Below are 19,791 nucleotides of genomic sequence, written 5' to 3' on the forward strand. Positions count from 1 at the left end.
CACAGTTAATGCTTTGCTGTAATTATACTAAGATAACTTAGTTCATTATAAAGCAGTGTATCAGCAGTGTATCAGCATGTTAAATGTTACATTACTACTAACATTCCAAAATCGTATTCCCAGAATGAAGATGCTGTCAGCCACAAGCAAGAACTCTGTCTTCCTTTGCATTTACAGTACCCACAGTCTGTCTAAGAACACATTCCTTTTATAAAGGTACTTGTGAAATTTGAGAGGCACTACACACACACACACACCGGAACTTTAAACTGAGCCCATTGTGTACCAGCACTGACGTCCGGGCGAGGCAAGCTGAGGCAGCTGTGTATCTGGTGCTGTACTGGAGAGGTGGTGCGTGCGTGATGGGTTTGTGAAGCTCAGTGGAGCAGAGAGGCCAGGCAGCCTGCTGCCAGTGTCGCCCAGGCCGGCCATTATCTCAGCAGGTCCCAATGAGACGCCACGCTGCGCCAGGACCCCTCTGCTCCACACCTACTCCCCACCCCACTCGCTCAAGCCTTTAAAGACACATCTCTTTCCGCTCCCTTCCCACCCAGGTCCTTCCTGTCTCCAGAGAATAGAATGAAAGAGAATATCATTGTTTTATTACATTTATGTATATGTGAAATGCAAGTTGTTGAATTATTCACAACAGAGTTAAAATGTCTATATCGCTCCCACCTCCCCCCCTCCTTTTTGTACTCCATTTTCGTTTTGAGTTTAATTGGTTTCCCTCGATTTAATAATGAAAATGTGCCTCGCCCGCATCATAGGATTGCAAGCGGGTTGTACAGGTCAAAGAATTCTGGACAGATAGAGGCAAATTCGCACTGCTGTTGAATATTTAATGAGTGGGACGTGATGCATGCCATACGGCACAGGAGACGATAAATCACCATAGCACCAGCTGGAGTGGCACAGTGTGACCGTTTAGTGTATACAGGTATACTTATGTCATGTGCTTTATCTCTGCACTAAACATTTGCATTAGAAAAAAAGCCATCAAGGCAGCAGGTGATTTGTGTATCACAACATCTACATTTTCATGCTATTGACCTGACATTGAGATATTTTTGTAACACTCACAGCATTTACATAGGGAGGATAGGCAGGGAAATAGAGCTGAATACCTCCCCCAACCACCAAATCAATTCAATGAATCTCTCTTACCTATACATGAACACAAACACACAGATTGGGGATAGTGCGCACACATGTGCAGAGAATGCAGCCTCACAAATATCAGGTTGGAAGGCAACCATGCAGTTGTAGAGAGAACACAGTTACATTTCCCCTTACTGCCCAAACAAACTTTGCTGTAGCTGTAACTGTAGCTGGCACTTACATACATAAGATCTATTGCTAGCTTTAAACTTATGCCATCTTTAAACTTGTTTACCGTTTGTTTGATGTTTTTGTCCCCACTCTCTGTGGAGAGGAAGCGTACTCTAATTGGTGCTGAACTAGAGGTTAATCAACTGAAGGGGAACATGGATTGATACTTGATTGTTGGGACTTGTTTTCCTGATTTAAGATGTGGAAGCAGGTCCCCCGAAAAACCTAATTGAACTAATTTGTCACTCAATTCATTGTTTTAGGAAGTCCAACCTCTAATCATGGAAGCTGGCACTCTCATTAAGTAATTTAGTCTTTTGAATGCTAATCTGGCTTGGGGGAGACTTGGGAGAATGCAGGCGATTTTAAGAATTGGCATCTGTCTTCCTCCTTGTCATCTGTCCATGTCTTTGTATCCATACTCTGTGCAATGGCAAAGCTGAATCTAATCACAAAGTTATGCCTTGAACTGTTCAAATATGATAGTTCAGGCTAAGATTGGTAGTTACAAGTAGTATTCTTTTTACCTTTTGTGAAAGCAATGGTCCTTAAAATCAGTAATCAGCCCTCTAAACGGCACATCTCCACAGGCAGAGCATCCCTGCCTGTTAAAAGCAAAAGATTAGAGCTTGTCAAAAGTTCTGGCATCTATTTATATTAAGAAACACTGCTGCTTGACACTTGGCCTTCAGTGAAAACAGTAATTAAAACAGTTCTATTCTTTATGCTTCTGCCTCCTACAATAAAGGCAGCACACATCTTGAGATGACATCGCTGTAAATGCTTTCATGCCGCAGATTCCCACTTATTATTCCAATGTAACAGGCCTCTGTTGTGCAAAACAGCACAGCTGTTGTATGGCAAGGACAAACAGCACAAGCATGAATAATCTCAGTCACGCTAGCCCATGTGCAGCAAGGCCATACTATGTTTTCTAAAGGAGAACAAGAGCCACACTTGAGTATAAATCAGACACCACAGTCGAATGGAGTGTCACTGGGCAGCAAAAGAACTCACAGAGGCTAGCGCGGGCATCCCAAGTCTGAAGACGACATCTTACTCGACATTGTCTCTGCCTTGTCTGTTGTCTCCGTGTGGTTTCCATTGCCGGGGCTGTCAGTGAGGTTAGACACAAAGCTGCGGGAGGATCTCATAGGCCAATCCAATAGGAATCAGTGTCACAGGCACCCGCTCTGCGCGGAGGAGCGGCTTTGATTCCCAACATGATGCTCCCAGAATGTGTTGTGCTCAGTGCACAGAATGCTGATGGAGCATTTGCCAGCTTTGTCTGCAATGAAAAGTGCATGTGTATGGGTCATTTATTTATTCTGTCATCAAATGCTTTACACTTTCAAACTGTGTGTGTGTGTATGTGTGTGTGGTGTGTTGAGACAAGAGCAAGAGAGTGTTAGCCCTGACAAAACCCTTTGTCAAAAGACTGCATAACTCACCTTAAAGCCACGGTGCATGTAAGGATGACATGCAGTTAGCAGCGGGGCTGATAACAGTGACAGGCTTTTAAAGCCTGCTGACTTTAACAGCCCTTTCTAACAAGCAGGCCTGCTGTCTGTTCTGCAGTGGGAAGCGGGGCTGCTGTGCATGTTGAGCATAAGACAGTGCAGCCGGCACAAAGCTTTTTCCAGGAAGTCTCCTCAAAGGGAATGAATACAATTATTTTTCAGTGGGACAGCTGTGGAGTAGTAGGAATCCTGTGAGAGTCCATATGCAGTGTGTGTTTGTGTTTCCCTTAATGCCTGTATAAGTGGTCCCACAATGATCCCATGTGCTTCAGCTTCATAGTTCACTTTGGCTTCATAGTAAGTGTGATTGCATAAGCTCTTCTGATTTGCTCTTTTTCAGTTTTAGTTATTGATTTATTCTTTTGTTTATTCCACACAGTTTTTGGCACCGCTTCTGTTCCTAGCGCTTTTGAGATATCGACACCACTCCAACTCTGACAGGTCTGACCTGATCCCATGTAGTGCTCTTTGTTGCATTCCCCTGTCATTCTTTTGTTATTGACTATTTTCATCCCTCTTCTTTCCCATTGACATAAATGGTGGCATGTTCGCCCATATTGTGACGTTACTCACTCTGCCAGCTGTGCACTTGGTAGACTTGACCGATGGCAGCTTGCATAGCGGGTGAGATTACGGAGCGCACACACACTTGCAAGTGCAAAGCGCTCTGTAATCATTTACTTCAACCCTGCATTGCATTTACATATCTGGCTGGAGAGTTTCGCAAACCTTAAACCATAGACATAGGAAGACCTGGACTAGTAACACTTATGACATATAAGTCTCAGTGAGGTCGCTGGGTTGGTACAAGACTTCCACTGAACAATACTAACTCAATGGGAATGCTTTTGTACAATCACTGCACACCTGCTGTGTCCCAACTAGCTCTAGCCAACTGCTAACATTTACATAACTTAGCTACTAGCAACATAAGGCACTTGTGTTAATGGTAACAGCTTACATTGCACCAAACATTTCAACCTATTTAATGGATACTCATCTGCTGTGTTTTTTAAATAAACAACATACATTTAGCATAACCTACTAGGCATAAAGTCAAAATGACGAGAATAACTTTGAAATGTTGAGAATACAGCTGGAATATCATTTTGAGAATACAGTTGAGATGTTTAAAATAAAGTTGAAATGTCTCAAATGGCTAGGTTGACTTTAGTTGCTAGGCTGGTAACGTCAAGTTTAAGCATGAATGAACAGGCTTTCAGTTACTGATATGATACAGTTTTTAGTAAAGAATACAGTTTCACCACATCAGAAACAAACCTTTACTCTCCAAGAATGTACATGATTGACCAGAGAAGTTTAATTTATTAGCCATCACACTTAACATTTACCTGCAGAAATGCACTTGTACTTTAAATGTGTCTTTTGTTCGGCTTTGTGTTTAGGGTGGCATTTTCAGTTAGTGCTGGATTTTACTTTGCATGTATATGTGTGTATGTGTGTCATAGTCTGTGTGGGGGTGCTCATCCCCATATCTGTCCCTTGATTTTAAGCTAATTTGAGTATTCATTTGAATAAATCTCACTTTTTTGTTGGTCCCTTCCCACTTTATGTTGCATCTATGAATCAGGTCGTAAAATCTGGAGCAGACATCCATCATGTCACAGAGCTCACTGTGTGGGAGAGGAGAAGTGATAGAATGATAGAAGTGAGAGAATGAAGACGAGATATTATGACAGAGATAAACAGAGAAAGAGATATAAATAGATGTGTGAATGCCATACAAAGATGCACGTATTTGTACTCCTGCACATGTGTCTGAATATCTGCATTCTATCTCTCTCTCTCTCTCTCTCTCTCTCTCTCTCTCTCTCTCTGTGCGTAGTAGATGACATTAAAGACAGACCCTGACAGGCACTCTCTGCTTCTGGATATATTTCTGGAGATGAATTACAGCCCTACCTGCAGCCTAGCCCAGTATTCCAAGCCCCTCTTCATCTTCTGATCTTCATTCTGCTTTACTGTGCCATGAAACCAAAAGCAAACAACCTTTAAGATAACAAATAAAAACAGAACAGCCCAGGTGTAGTTTTTTCTTTGTGAGTTTTATAGAGGGAGAATAAAAAATGCACTGATATTTATCAAGGCAAAATATCTGTGTGTGATCGGTGGTGTCAATCAAACAGCTGTTGGCATTTGTTGGGTGTTGTATGGTGTAGTGTTTACCCACTCTGCAATACTACAATTGGACAAATGCTAATCGCACGCATTCTTCAGGCTTCTAAAAAATAAGGAATGAGATCAGACACTTACTCTCTCACACACACACACACACACACACACACACACACACACACACACACACACACACACAGAATCCACTAAGTTTCAGAAACCATACCTGCATACCTGCATGCATATTGTCTCTTTCTTAACACTTGAATGTCTGTTCTCACTCTGACTTAATCAAGATGTGACGCTCCCTGTGCCACTGTTTCCTGTGAATCAAGGAGTACATAACCATCAATCTCTCTCTCTATCACTCTTTCTCTCTCACACACACACACACACACACACATACACACACACACACACACACACACACACCAACAACAACAACAACTGAACATCACGAGATAATAGCTATAAACACACATAGCCTTTATGGAAGTGTTTTGCTGTATTTCCACCACCCTCCCCAATCATTTAAGGTGTTCCAGGAAGAAAGGCTTCCATCCGCACAACACTAAAAGGTGGTAATGATTGTATCTTTGATGTCTTTGACATGGTATTCTTTGATCTCTTGGAGCTCTTCCCTTCCTCTGCTTTCATTCACACACTGCGCAAAAAGCAACTATGCCTCTGCTTTCAGTAGCAGTTTGGCTAAAAACAGCTGATAATGTTTTCACCCATTACACACAGATTTAACCAAGAACAACAGACAGTTTAGCTCTGCATCATGGGTTTGTGTCAGTCTCTTACTGGACACATCCTTTACCTTTGGTGAATGTGTGTCTGCTATTACTAATCAAGCCAGCTATACATTATTCATGTTCATGAATCTCCATTAATTTTCAAGACAGTTGACACAATATTATAAGATTAAGGCTTAGCAGTACAACAGCTATATTTGTATTAATTGTTGTATCAACTGTCATAAATAGTAGGGCCAGCCATTAAAGTGTTAATTGTGTGTTTCAGGTCAATCACATCAGACTGGCAGCCGTTTTTACCACTGTCCACATCCAAAACAAATCTTTGCCACATAAAACATGCAAATGCGACTTAATTACATGGAACCTTCACACAACAAACAATGTGCCGTGCTCCCACAGTTCGTCTTGGCACATCTTGTGGAAGATGGAAATCAAAAAAACTCTCTGCTCCATCATTGCTACTAGAGAATAATGACCTTCTGGCATACCGTAGTGGCCATATGCTAACACAAGTGCAGTCTGATAGGCTCTAATGATAAAACAGTGGGCGTGTGCATAAATGTGATGGTGCGATGCAGCAATTGTAATCAGATCACTTTGGTAGTGACATTATCGTAAGAGCAGAACATCCAGAGCAGGTTTTTGTTGCACGTCAAAGCTATTTGCAGCTATACTTGTTTATTCTTTTGAAACTTGAGTTTACGTTCATGTGTTTGTTGATGTTCTAATTAGTGCCAGGATAAAAATGTCAAAATACATCTGTTTTACAAATTCCAATTGATCACAGCCAACTTTGTGGAAACCCATTTAATCTCACATATTTGAATGTGGCGTCTCATGTCTCAGTGGTGGATGAGGGTGAATAGGTTGTGTTCTAATGGGCTTTCATAATGCTTGGATCTGCTTATCTAGAGTAGCTAAAGGATAGGTTCAATATCTGAAAACTCTTGGCCAAGCACAACACGGTGACCTGGTGTTCAGTAAAACCCTTGTGTGGACAGTGTGCAACAGGAAGAGAGAAGAATGCGTTACGTTAGGGAGATGTTTTTCATGTCCACTCACAGACACAAGATATAATGTGATAGGCACCCTGAAAGTGAGCAGTGTGACAAAAGGATCTCTCTTAATTCCAGAGCTCTGCTGAGATCTATAAAGCATCACATCAGAGACACAGAGTGGGAGAGTAAACACATGTACTATAAAGTAAAAGCAGACAGCAGAAACAGCTGGGTTCATACTAACTCATTGTGGCATGGCACATACATGACAGCCATCTGTCTGGCATCAGTGGGCACCAATTCCCATTTATTTACTTCAAAAACCATTTGGGGAGGACATCAACAGATTTTCTGGTTAAGATGAATGACAACATCTGTAAGCCTGTGTATATAAAATAAAGATTATACTTCAAAAGCTTGCATCTTCTTCTAACACCAGTGGGTAGAGCTATGCTGGTAATGCTTGCCTGCCAAAGAAATCTTGTCATTAACGTGTCCGTGTTCAGAAAAGCGCAAAGAAGTGTTCAGGACAGGTAGTCAGAGGTTGTGTTCAGAAGTGTTCTCAAGCACTGCAAACATGGCAGCGGTGTGCAGAAGGAGTTCTATGTATGGCACAGGCACTTGACCAAAGAGGAAAAGCCAATATTTCAGAAGCCTTAATTAATGTCAGGGAAGTGTGTGGAGCAGCCAGTAAGGAACATGGTAATGAAAGTTGACAGTAATTAAAGCCAACATCACACCTTGGTGAGACCAGCCCTAGCCTGACCCTGACTGGCTCTTCTGAAGGTACACGTCATGCGAGCAAGGACCCCTGATTATACAATTATTTATTGAATGGTCAATAAGGGAGTTCCTTTAGCATAGAAAAGGTTAGTTCTGACATGACAGGCGGCATTAGCAAGGGCAAAGACCATGACGGTAATTATTTATGAGCTGCCAAGTCCATACATGTTGAAGAGCTATGTTTTGCCACTGCCAGACTTTGCACACTACTGTACTTAATGTGGCTGAAATATCAATCAGCCTACCCTGCACATAAGTTGGGTTTTTAAACTTGGCAAGAAACAGAGAACAAGAAAGGCAAAAGGAGGGAGGACATGAGTACAGAGGAAATAACAAAGCGGAGTGAACTACCTACATACAAATTTAAGCTTAATTTAAACGTAATGCATTTTCAAAGTCATCCATTTTCCACAGCTTTGCAATTTGGATAATTACCGTGCCAGAATCAAAGCATCTTCACCTATACCCAAATAATTCCCCTCCTCTTTTGCATACACAGTTGCAGTTAAAAGAAGGAAAAAAAACAGTAATTCTCCAGGCAATTGATAATCCATTACCTGAAGTATAACACTAGCTACTTACAGTATACAACAGAAGTGAGCACTCCCTTGTGCAATATCACGTAATGTCAAATTATGAACATTTTTAATTGCATTACTTCTTAGTTGAACAGTAGGGTTTTTGCTCTTACATAAATAAAATAATAAATAAATAACAGTTTAGATTTACTTTATCAAAATTACAGGCCCCACAGTATGAAGTCAATGCAAAAGTCAGTTTATCTTTCAATATGAAGATTTGAATCTTTTATATTTGAAATACTTTGGCCCAATCCAATTTCTAATCTCCACCCCTACCCTTACCCCTACCCCTTTGCCCTCGCTTTTTCAAACGGAGCCATAACGTAGGGGTAGTCGAAGGGGTTTAAACTCTAGCCCTACGAATTGGGATAGCCCTTCAACACTTACGTACGTCATCAGTACGCTGCGTCAGCTGTTACGTTACCGGAGAGCGACAGCTGTCACTCACCAGACATAAACAAACATGGCGCCTGCAGCTGTTATTAACACAATGCAACATTTCATCAAACAAGTTTTAAAACCATGAATTACAAAGAAAATACTTTCATTTGTGTGATGCTTTTCCTGCTGTTTCCGACATTTTTAAAGGGACTCGCGCGATGTTTCTTCTTTAATGATCACGGGTTCGCAATGCATTGGGGGAAATCGGTCTCACCCCTTCGTTTGAAGTGTGCCCTCGGAAAATCTCCGTTTGGATGGGTGGAAAGCCCTTCCCCTCGCCCCTACCCAGGGCCGTTGCTAGGAATTCTGGGCCCCCTGAAAGAATATTGTTGTGGGCCCCCCCACCCCCCCCCCCCCCCCCCAACTTGTCATCGCCAATTTTTTTTCTTAGACTACAGTATAAGTATTATAATTTGTTCTTAATTTGTCTGTTCCTCTATGTTCTTGGCAGTGCCTGACACAATGCACCCCATTCATTTTTTTTTTTTCAATTAACCACTCAACAAAGAGTCACTGCCTGGGTATTATTATGTCCCTGCTTAAGACTCATGTCAATAAGCTACCATAGCCGAATAGTAACCGAGCCCGGACTGAGTCCGACAGCCATTCAAATATGTTTTTTTCGAATCCGAACCAAGCCCGACGGAATCAATTTCTCAACTGTTCATAGTAGCTTCTAATGCCAGATTTACGTAGGCCCTACGTTGTTTATGAATAGCCTGGCTTTATTAAACTAGGGCATCAACAGTTAAATGCTCTTTCACACAAAAAAGCGCTGTTAAACGCACAATGGTGCACAATAAGGCCAATAAGCATATTTAAATTAAATGATTTACCTTGCAGGAACGTTTAGTAAAATGGTGCGGCTCCTTTAAGACGAGCACGTACAGGGAGGGAGAACGGTGACGCATAGTTTAGATGCAGCGACAAACATTTATGTGCTGTAAAAGTGTGTGAGTAACGTGAGTTTAATTAAAGCATAGCGTGTGTAATGTGTAGCTATTTCATTCCGTTTTGTAACTTGTCCTGCTGTCTGTAAGGGGAAGGAGGGTAAAGGAAAGGGAATTAACCCCGCAGTTAAAAACATGTAATCTACTTCGGCCATGGAGCATTTTACTCCCGTGCAATCCCCAACTACGGTCAGACAGACAGCAGGAAAGGTTAACAAATAGAATGAAATAGCTACACATTACACAAGCTATGCTTTAATAAAACTCACGTTTTATGATACACCAACGGAAGCAAAACAGACAAGTCTCTTACCATTGAAGATATTGGCGCACGCCGACGTTCGTTATGAAACTATCATCCAACCATCGAGAGTTGCATCAATCATATCTCATTAAAACTTCACACTTCTGACATTGGACATATCCAACAGCCTAATTAGAATCTGCATCGTCTATTAAGCAGAAATATCTCAATACAGTAGATTTCCCTTCGTTTAATATCATTTTTAACTCTCAGGATGACAGTTTCTCTTTCACGTGCGCGAGTGTTAATGTGCATATGGACCAAACCATATTTAAAAAAAGAGGGCTATTGCTCGGGAAAAATAATATATTTTTTTAAATTTTGCTTGATTTTTTCGCTTTGTTTTAACTCTGATGCATTATTATGAACATAAGATATGTCTATACATAATAATTTAGTCATGGAAAGGGAAGCTTACATAATAGGCTACTGGGGTTTTTGTGGGGCCCCCCTGGGCTGTGGGCCCTTAGAATCGTCCTCACCTTTCCCCCCTTTACGACGGCCCTGCCCCTACCCCTCTATCCTAACGTGAATTGGGATAGCACTACCCCTCCACGTGAACGCGCAAAACGGAGGGGAAGGGGAAAGACGAAGGGGTAGGGGGTGAAATGGGATTCAGCCTAAGTATGTCCACCTTTATTATTCTTCCTCCTCTGCATCGAGGATATCAGAAGTTTCTTCTATTTTCTTTCTATTCAGGAGATGTTCTGCCATTCTTCATAGACGTTTGGCTGGTGGTGTTGTGTTGCTCTACCTTTCTCTTGAAAATACCCCAAAAGTGGTCCATTGTATTCAAGTCAGGTAAAATACTTGGTCCGGTCATAGTTTTCACTTTTTTCTTATTTAGAGACTCTTGTGTGGTTTGGATCGTTACCACGCTGGAATGTTTGAAATATTGATGTTTTAATTCTTGACTTAGAAAAGCTTAGTCATTGTGTTTAGAACACTTCTTTGAATTTTTATTGTATTTGATTATTTCTGGCATTAACATGAACTGCTAAGTGTTAATATGTAGTATTGCCACTTCTGAAACTACTTACTTTCAGTATTTACAAGGAATCTGAACTGAGCAGGATTTTTTCTAGGCCGAAGGCAGAGTTGTGTGATGCTCTGATACACACAAGCTACCCCCTAAACACAGATTCACACATACACACTTAGAGACTGACTGAAAACTCACGGTTATCATAATATGGTTTACATACGTTCCATTAACCCAAGAACCAAGAAGCTGAAAATAGTGAGCAAAAACTCAGCATAACAGAAAATGGTACATTAATTGAACGGAGAGTGAATTCATCAATCCATCTCTCTCTCCCTGTCCAGACATGCTTATGGGACAGTTTTTTTAAAGCCTAGTCTCTTTTTATCATTTTAATTATCTTATCAGATATTTAACCCCCGCCCCCATTCAACATCTAGCATCACCCCAAAAAACCCTCAGACAGACAGACAGCAGATGACGCCACACTGAATTGGCTGTGCCTTAAAAATGGACAAGTGTCACAGTTTAGTGGAGCATCAGCCTGTGGCATGACTGGTACGTTTCTTCGTCGTTTCCACAGAACTCACAAACGGGAGTCACTTTCTCTATTTGATGCATGATTTGCTTGGTGGCGTGTTTGCCTGCACAAGGATAGGCCTGCGAAGCTAGACAGAGACAGAGAGGGAGAGCCTAGTGGGGAACCAAATAAAATGGCATCAGATATTTTGCCTTATCGAAATGTTGGGTGTGATGGGGCCACAGCTGGGAAGCGCAGCTTACTTTTTCACACAAGAGAGATGTGTCTCGCTGCTGTGCTGAATGCTTTTTTTCCTTCCTCTCCTTTTCCAGGTGAGATCTGAGCGGGTTGAAGTAGGCTGCCACATGGAGTGAAGGCAGACTGGAAACAGCCAGAAATCACAAAAATCCAGTTCCAGCTCAACAACTCAAATTGGATGTTACAGCAGGTGGGGGGCATGATTTTTTTAGGGCCTTTTCCATGCACTTCTCTGATGGCTGCCTTGGGTTGGATAATCTGCTTTGCTCTAAATGCAGCTGCCGGGAGCCGCAGTCTGATTTATCTGTAAGGCAAAAAATATCACGTTCCTTTTAATGGACGAGTGGCACATTATGCCTACATATTTCTGTATTAGCGAGGAAGCAGGAGCAGACCTGTGTAATGGGTTAATGCAATTAATCTATCTTTGATATCCTTGACGTCAACACATATCCTGGCAGGCTTTAAAAAAAAAAAAAAGTGTAAACCCTTGTAAGACTCAAGCATCTGGGAAGCGGATTGAATTAACTGCTGTCATCAGTAAACTAATGCCATCCATAATGTAAATACACCATAATGACATTTCTTGTTTTTTCTATTCACATATTGTAGTGTAATTAGACTAAGGCCCAAAATATCTCTTTTCTTGGATGCATTGGATTGCAGATGGAGATTGCATTCAAGTTGATCCACATGTTCAGACTCTTAAACATTGCTGGCAGCCTCCCATATCTCATGCATTCTACATTCCTCTAGACTCCTGCCCACTACCGCTCTTGAGTTTAATAGGATATCCCATACCGTCAGTATATCTACACACACAGTCACCAGTAGCCATGTTCTATGAGATTGAATACCTTTTCATGTCCACTCCTGTAGATCCAATGCTCAGCTAAACAGGCGCTCACTCAGCTGTTAGGTTCTGCTGAGGTTCTGAATGCACCTACTGCACCACATAGCCCACAGTTTGTTCCCAGAATAATTAAGCAAAACATTTAGGGAAAGGAGGTTCACAAAATACAGAAATGAGGGTGCCACTTTACAATAAGACTCCATTATAAATGGTTTATAAATAGGTTATTAATTATGTTGTAAACCCTTTGTAAGTCATTAATAAGCCATTATACATTAGTTATAAACACAGTTTTTATACATCGATGCGGGATAACTATTTGGGAAGATCCCCATCTTGGCAACCCACTGTCTATCCCTTAACTTGCTCTACTAGCCCAATTGCACACTCCCTACCATTCTTGTATCTGTTACTAGAGATTAAACCCCAGGAGGGGGTGCCCCCCCCCCCCCAAAAAAAAACTTAACAATAAGGCTCCATTTTGCCAGTTATAAATGTTTGTAACTGATTACTAGATGATGATGTGTTTCACACTTTACAATAAGGCTCCATTTGTCAGTTATAAATGTTAGTAACTGATTAATAAAGGGTGATTTGTTGTGTAATGAGTAGTAAGCAGTAACTTGATCTTGGATAGATGAATACTTTATATATATGTATCCATCCAGAGAGAAATTTTAGGACATCCAGTAGCATCCAGACACAACATCAATTTTTTTTTTCAATTTGAATTTGAATTACATGGGATGCACACTATGGTCTTATCTGGTTTTCCAGAGCTGATCAAAGAAAATATATTTAATTGTGCTTTCTTTGTTAGCTAGTGGATGTGATTTGTGGAGGTTGTGTCTGGATGCTACTGGATGTCCTAAAATTTCCCTCTGGATTAATAAAGTATCCATCAACCTAGTAGAGGCTAGTAGAGCAAGTTAAGGGATAGACAGTGGGTTGCCAAGATGGGGATCTCCCCAAATAGTTAGCCCGCATCGACATATAAAAACTGTGTTTATAACTCATTTATAAGGGCTTATTAATGACTAACAAAGGGTTTACAACCTAATTAATAACCTATTTATAAACCATTTATATGTTTAACACTTTTTATTGGTGTTTTTTGGGTAATCAATACAATTATACAATAACACATCACAAATCTAATTATTATACCCCTACCCACACTAAGACCCACCCACCCAACCCCAGCCAGCCTACCCCATGCAGCAAAAGTACATACATTAAGAGATTGATTAGAATGTATATATATATATATATACACATATATATATATATAGAGAGAGAGAGAGAGATAAGTTTGGATTATTACAATACAATTACATACCACAATGCTGCAAGACAAAGCAATGAAAGAAAGAAAGAAAGAAAGAAAGAAAGAAAGGAAAAAAAGGGAATAAAAAGGGGGGGGTGGAGGGGGGGGGGGGGGGTGTTGCCATCTAATCTTTCTCTTGTAGTGGGCTTTGTATGCTCTCATAGTACGACAAGAAAGGGGTCCAGGTTCTCTCAAACCTCTGTATGGAACCATTCAGAGTATATCTGATTTTTTCCAGTTTCAGGAGAGACATGGTGTCTCTAATCCATCTACTTAATGTGGGTGGTGTTTTTTCCTTCCATAACAGTAGTATCAGACGTCTGGCAAGCAGAGAGGTGAAAGCTATGACAACATATGCCCTGCCCTTAAGAGAACGCGTTTCCTCTGTAAAGCCAAAAATGGCACATAATGGGTTTGGAGGGATGACCACACCAAACATTGTAGAGTAAGCCTGAAAAATATCTGCCCAAAATGTTCTGAGGAGAGGGCAAGACCAGAACATATATGGCAAGTTTAGCCCTGGTCCAGTGAACTCTTAGGAGGATTTTAAGTTGAATTAAGCTATGTCTAGCGCATGGGGATGATGTGTGTACAAAGTCTAGCGCAGCCTTCCACTGATCCTCTCTCATTACTTCCCCTAGGTCTTCTTCCCAAAGTGTTCTAGTTTTTGCAGTGATTGGAAGGAGATGTTGCAGATTTGATTGTAAAGGACTGAAATTAAGAATTTACGGTGTGGAGACAAGGAGAGAACATTGTCAATTGCGTTATCTGATGGTAGATTTGGAAATTAAGCAATATTTTTCTGCACAAAATGTCTTACTTGGAGATATCTAAAAAAAAAATTGATTTTGGCAAACTTCTCAGAGAGTTGTGTGAATGATCCAAATGAAAAATAGGCTAAGTGTGGAGGTAATGCCTTTTGCCATCCAGATTTTAAAAGCTGAGTCCAAGGTAGAGGGTGGGAAATTGTAATTATTGACAATTGGGGAGTGAATTGACATTGTAGACAGGTTTAAATGTCTTTTAAACTGTAACCAGATTCTAACTGAGTTAAGGACAATATTGGGTTGGAGAAAAGTTTGGTTTGAGGGGTCGGAGTGGTAGGAGCGCATAAGACAGAGCCCAAGTGGACTAGGCCACCTGTGCACTCAAGATGTATCCAGGCCTCACTGCTGTCAGGTTGATAGTCCTCCATCCAGAACAATATTTTCTGGATATTACAGGCCCAATAATAATATATAAAATTGGGCAAAGCCAAGCCAGCAAGCCCCTTGGGTCGTTCTAGAGATTGCCTTTTAATCCTGTGTGATTTACCATTCCAGATGAAGGATGCTATGCATTGGTCCAAAGTTTTAAAAAACTTTTTCCTTATCAAGATGGGAATGTTTTGGAAGAGGTAGAGACATTTTGGTAATACAATCATTTTAATTAGGTTAACTCGACCGACTAAGGAGAGCGGCAGGCTGGACCATCTCACCATATCTTGTTTACACTTTTCAAAAAGCACTCCAAAGTTCTTTATAAATAGCAGTGAAAAAGTGGGCGTGATTTCTACTCCAAGGTATTTAAATCCCTTCTTAACTACTTTGAATGGAAAGTGTGATGGGGAAATTTGAGAGGCAGCCTGATTGAGAGGGAACATTTCACTCTTCTGGAGAGTAATTTTGTAGCCAGATATTTTCCCAAACTGATTAAGAGTATTAACAATTGAGGGAACTGAAATTATAGGGTTAGATGTATATAATAGCAGGTCATCTGCATAGAGGGATAACTTGTGAGTAAGTCGCCTCGCACTATGCCTGAAAACTCATCAGATTGCCTAAGGGCAATGGCTAATGGCTTATCGCAATCGCGAAGAGGAGTGGTGACAGGGGACAGCCTTGGTGGGTGCCTCTACCCAGGGAGAAATATTCAGACTGCTGACCGTTGGTAACTACTGCAGCTAAGGGTTGAGCATATAAACGTTTTATCCAGGATATAAAAGCTTCACCAAATCCAAATTGCTTGAGCACTGAAAACAGGTAGTTCCATTCAACTCGATCAAACGACTTTTTGGCGTCAAGTGAAATCACCATTTCAGGAACATAGGCTGCAGGGGAATACACAATATTTAGGAGTCTTCTCAAGTTTGAGCTAGAGTGTCTATTTATAATAAAACCTGTTTGATCTATAGATATTATTTGTGGTAGTCACGTCTCGACTCTAGCGGCTAGGATTTTAGACAAAATTTTATATTCGCTATTCAGTAAAGAGATAGGGCGATAAGAAGCGCATTGTAGTAGGTCTTTGCCTTTTTTAGGGATAAGTGTAATAGCAGCTTGTCGTAGAGTTGGTGGAAGCTCTTCTGACGATAAGGATTCATTAAACATGGCTTGAAGCAGTGGGGATAGCTCAGGTGCAATTTTTTTGTAGAAGTCTGAGGAAAAGCCATCTGGCCCAGATGTTTTATTGCATTTTAAAGATTGAATAGCTTCTAAGATTTCTGTGTTTGAGATCTCTCCCCCAAGTGGTGGATTGTGCTCGGAAGGGATAGAGGGAAATGTAAGTTTGTCAAAGAAGCTCTCAATTTTTGGGGAGTTTTCATCCTGTTCAGAGCTATATAGGTCACTGTAGTATTGTTTGAAGACATCGTTAATTTCCAAATGGTTGGTTACGCTCACACCATTTCTATCATGAACCTTAGGTATGAGGCGAGAAAAGGCGGATTGGCGGGCTTGTTGGGCTAACAATTTGCCAGCCTTATCACCAGATTCATAAATATTATAACATGCCCTGGTGAGTAGATAAGTAGCTTTGTCTGTGGTCAGTGTATCGTATTCTGTCTGCAAGCGCAGCCTTTCTTTATACAGACTTGGCGAGGGGGATGTGGCGTGTTGTTTGTCAATATCAGCTAAGGCTTGGGAGATGGTCTCAAGTTTGACCATTCTAGCTTTTTTCATTCTAGAGGAGTACTCAATTATCTGCCCTCTAAGGAACGCTTTAAGCGCCTCCCATATGGTTGATTTGGAAACGTCTGGGGTAATGTTAGTTTCTTTAAAGAAATTAATCTGGGAGGAAATATGATTTACAAACTCTTCATCAGCCCAAAGAAGTGGGTTAAGCCTCCAATGGCAAGAGGGTCTGAAGCAATTGGGTAAGCTCAGTTGAAAGGACAGAGCGCCTTGGTCTGAGACAGAAATGGTGTGATATTGGCAAGAGTCTGCGCTCCCTACTAACCTATTATCTATCAGAAAATAGTCAATATGGGTGTAAATATGATGGACACTGGAGAAGAAGGAGAAGCCTTTTGTATTTGGATATTTAAATCTCCAAACGTCTGAAAGACCAGATTGTGCACAGAAAGCATTGGTGACCTTGGCTGATTTGGAGAGAGCCTGAGGTTTAGCTGAGGATCTGTCTAGTGTGGAGTTGAGCACACAATTAAAATCGCCTCCTATTATCAAATTGTAATTGTTACGGGCAGGTATGGCAGAAAAGAGTTTTGCTGTGGTCATCAAAATTTGGGGCATAAACATTGACAAGAATTACAGGAAGATGGAATAACTGGCCAATGACAATGACGAATCTCCCATTGGTGTCGGCAATCACCTCTTCTGCTTGAAATGTGATATCCTTGTGTATAAGGATTGCGGCCCCTCTGGCTTTGACGTTAAACTGTGAGTGGTACAGTTGTCCAACCCATCTTCTTTTAAGATAACTGACAGCATCCGTTTTTAAATGAGTTTCCTGTATAAATGCAATATCTGCCTTTAGGTGCTGAAGATATTTAGTCCTTTTGCATTAAGTGAAACAAACTGTATGGAATGATGCTGATCATAGATGTCATTTTGTCTAGCATAGGAAATTAGGTTTGAGATCAATTGAGAGCTATGGGAAGCCATAGTGAAATGAGATGATGGCGAGGGGTGAGGGTAATGCACAGAGAGGAGGGAGGGGGGAGAAATAAAAATAAAAATAAAAATAAAAAGGCTGGACAGAATAACTTGCTTTAGCAAGCACGAAAAACACGTGCTACCTATACTTACAGTCTACACTCTGTACTGGGAAAAAACAGGCTTTTTTCAGGCATCTGTACATAAAACAAAATCAGACGACCAAAATTATGTCACATCAACACAGTAGGCCACCAAACTTGCCATTTAACTAGAGCATTTTATTAACTTAACTGCTTAACTCAAACAGGGCCTTTATGCATCACAAATAAGTCAAGGTAAAAAGAAGAGTGTCCATTTATAGTGAAAGTTGACTAATGTGAAGACCTATGGAGTAGGCTACGGTCAGAGATCGCATAAATAGATACATTTGGAGCTAGCTTACTCATCAGCGCGAATTAGATAGCCTACCCACGTTATGTTTCAGCCTCTGTGGAAGTATCCAACCCCTGTTTGCCTGTACGTCTTTTCACAAACAAGACAGCTTCGTCGGGTGAGAAAAAAATGTGCCTCTCCTGTCTGTCCTTGTCGGTAACCTGGAGCTTGGCAGGAAACAGCATCCTGTAGTTGAATCCAGCATTTTTAAGTTGCAACTTCACTGGGATGAATGCAGCTCTCTTCCTGGAGATTTCAGCGCTGAAGTCCGGGAAAAAATGAATTTGTGATCCGCGAAAAGAAACAGTGGCCTCTCTTGCTAGCTTCAGAATGCGTTCTTTGGTCTGGAAGTGGTGAATTCGCACGATGAGGGGACGTGGCCTGGAGTCAGCTGTATTCTTCCTGAACATGGCAATCCGATGAGCCCTGTCAGCGATCGTTGAGGTAGGGAAAGCCTCCAAACCAAATGTGTCTCTCAGTAGTGTGTCAATGAATGAGGTTGGATGCAGTCCCTCAACTTTTTCAGGCAGTCCTATTATGCGAATATTTTTTCGCCTGGATCGGTTTTCTAGATCATCCAGTTTAACTTTCAGCTCTTCATTGTCTTAGAGAGTGATGCACAAGTGGATTCAAGTCTCTCATGTCTTGTATGCATGTCGTCAGGGACGTGCAGTCATAGGAGGCAGGGGAGGCAGAGAAAAAAAAAAATTATAATAATAATATATATTTATGTATTATAAAATAAATATTCATATTTCTCCAGTTATCTGTGTTACGGGTGTCATTTCTGCATGATTCCGATCATTTCAAGCATTTTTATTATCAAAATCGCTGAATTTGCGCATTTCCGGTTCCCAGTGACAATGATCAGCCAATGAACATGGACAAGCCGTCAAGGGAGGCAGATGCATTGGTGTCTATGGGCAGGGGAGGCAGTGCCTCCCCTAGGATTGCGCAATCACTCCAAACTGGGTTTTACGCATGTGTGCGCAAGTGTAGAACCTTTTGAGTTGAGCTCAAAACGCATTGAAAAATATTGTTAGGGAGGCAGGCAGTACCACTGCTTCAGTGAAGGGGGCGAGCGAGAGGGCACTTGTCGGGTATATGTTGGTTCTAAAAGTAGGACTTCTTCTACACTTCTACTTGACGGCGAAAATGGAAGGTTATATTGCTAAGCTGAAGCAGTTCTCAAAACTGGACTTACAGTCCAAACGTGAAATGATTAATAAAGGGAGACCAATGGCGGAGCTAAACTGTTTGCTTAAAACGACGGGACAGAAGGTATTGACATTTGCATTGAAGTTTTTCACGTTTCCCAACGGGACATATTCATGCGCAACACAAATGTCGCTAAAGGCTGCTAGGTGCAGGAAAGTTGCCCTGAAGTTGTGAGCAGACTAGGTGCCTAAGCTAAACTAGCCATTGACTGCATTCGCTCAAGAAGAGCAGGTAGATCGAGGGAGGAAAGGACAACGGATTTCTACTGAACTATACGGGGAGCCGTGAGTGGAATACTTTGGTTTCACCTCAAATTGACGGTTAAGAGCTCCAACGAAAGTGCACCATCTCTAAATTATACCGGTCAGTAGAACATTTTGGTATTGTGTGCTATGTCTGCAGTGTTTAACTGTTTGCTTGTTAATACGTTGTGTAAATAAATGTGTAATTGTTTTTTTTCTAAACTGCGAATTCAAGTGTCCGAGTTGTGTAAAAGGTAATTTAAATTAGCATCCCATCA

This window comes from Sprattus sprattus, assembly GCF_963457725.1.
Source record: "Sprattus sprattus genome assembly, chromosome: 4".
Taxonomy (NCBI): Eukaryota; Metazoa; Chordata; class Actinopteri; order Clupeiformes; family Clupeidae; genus Sprattus; species Sprattus sprattus.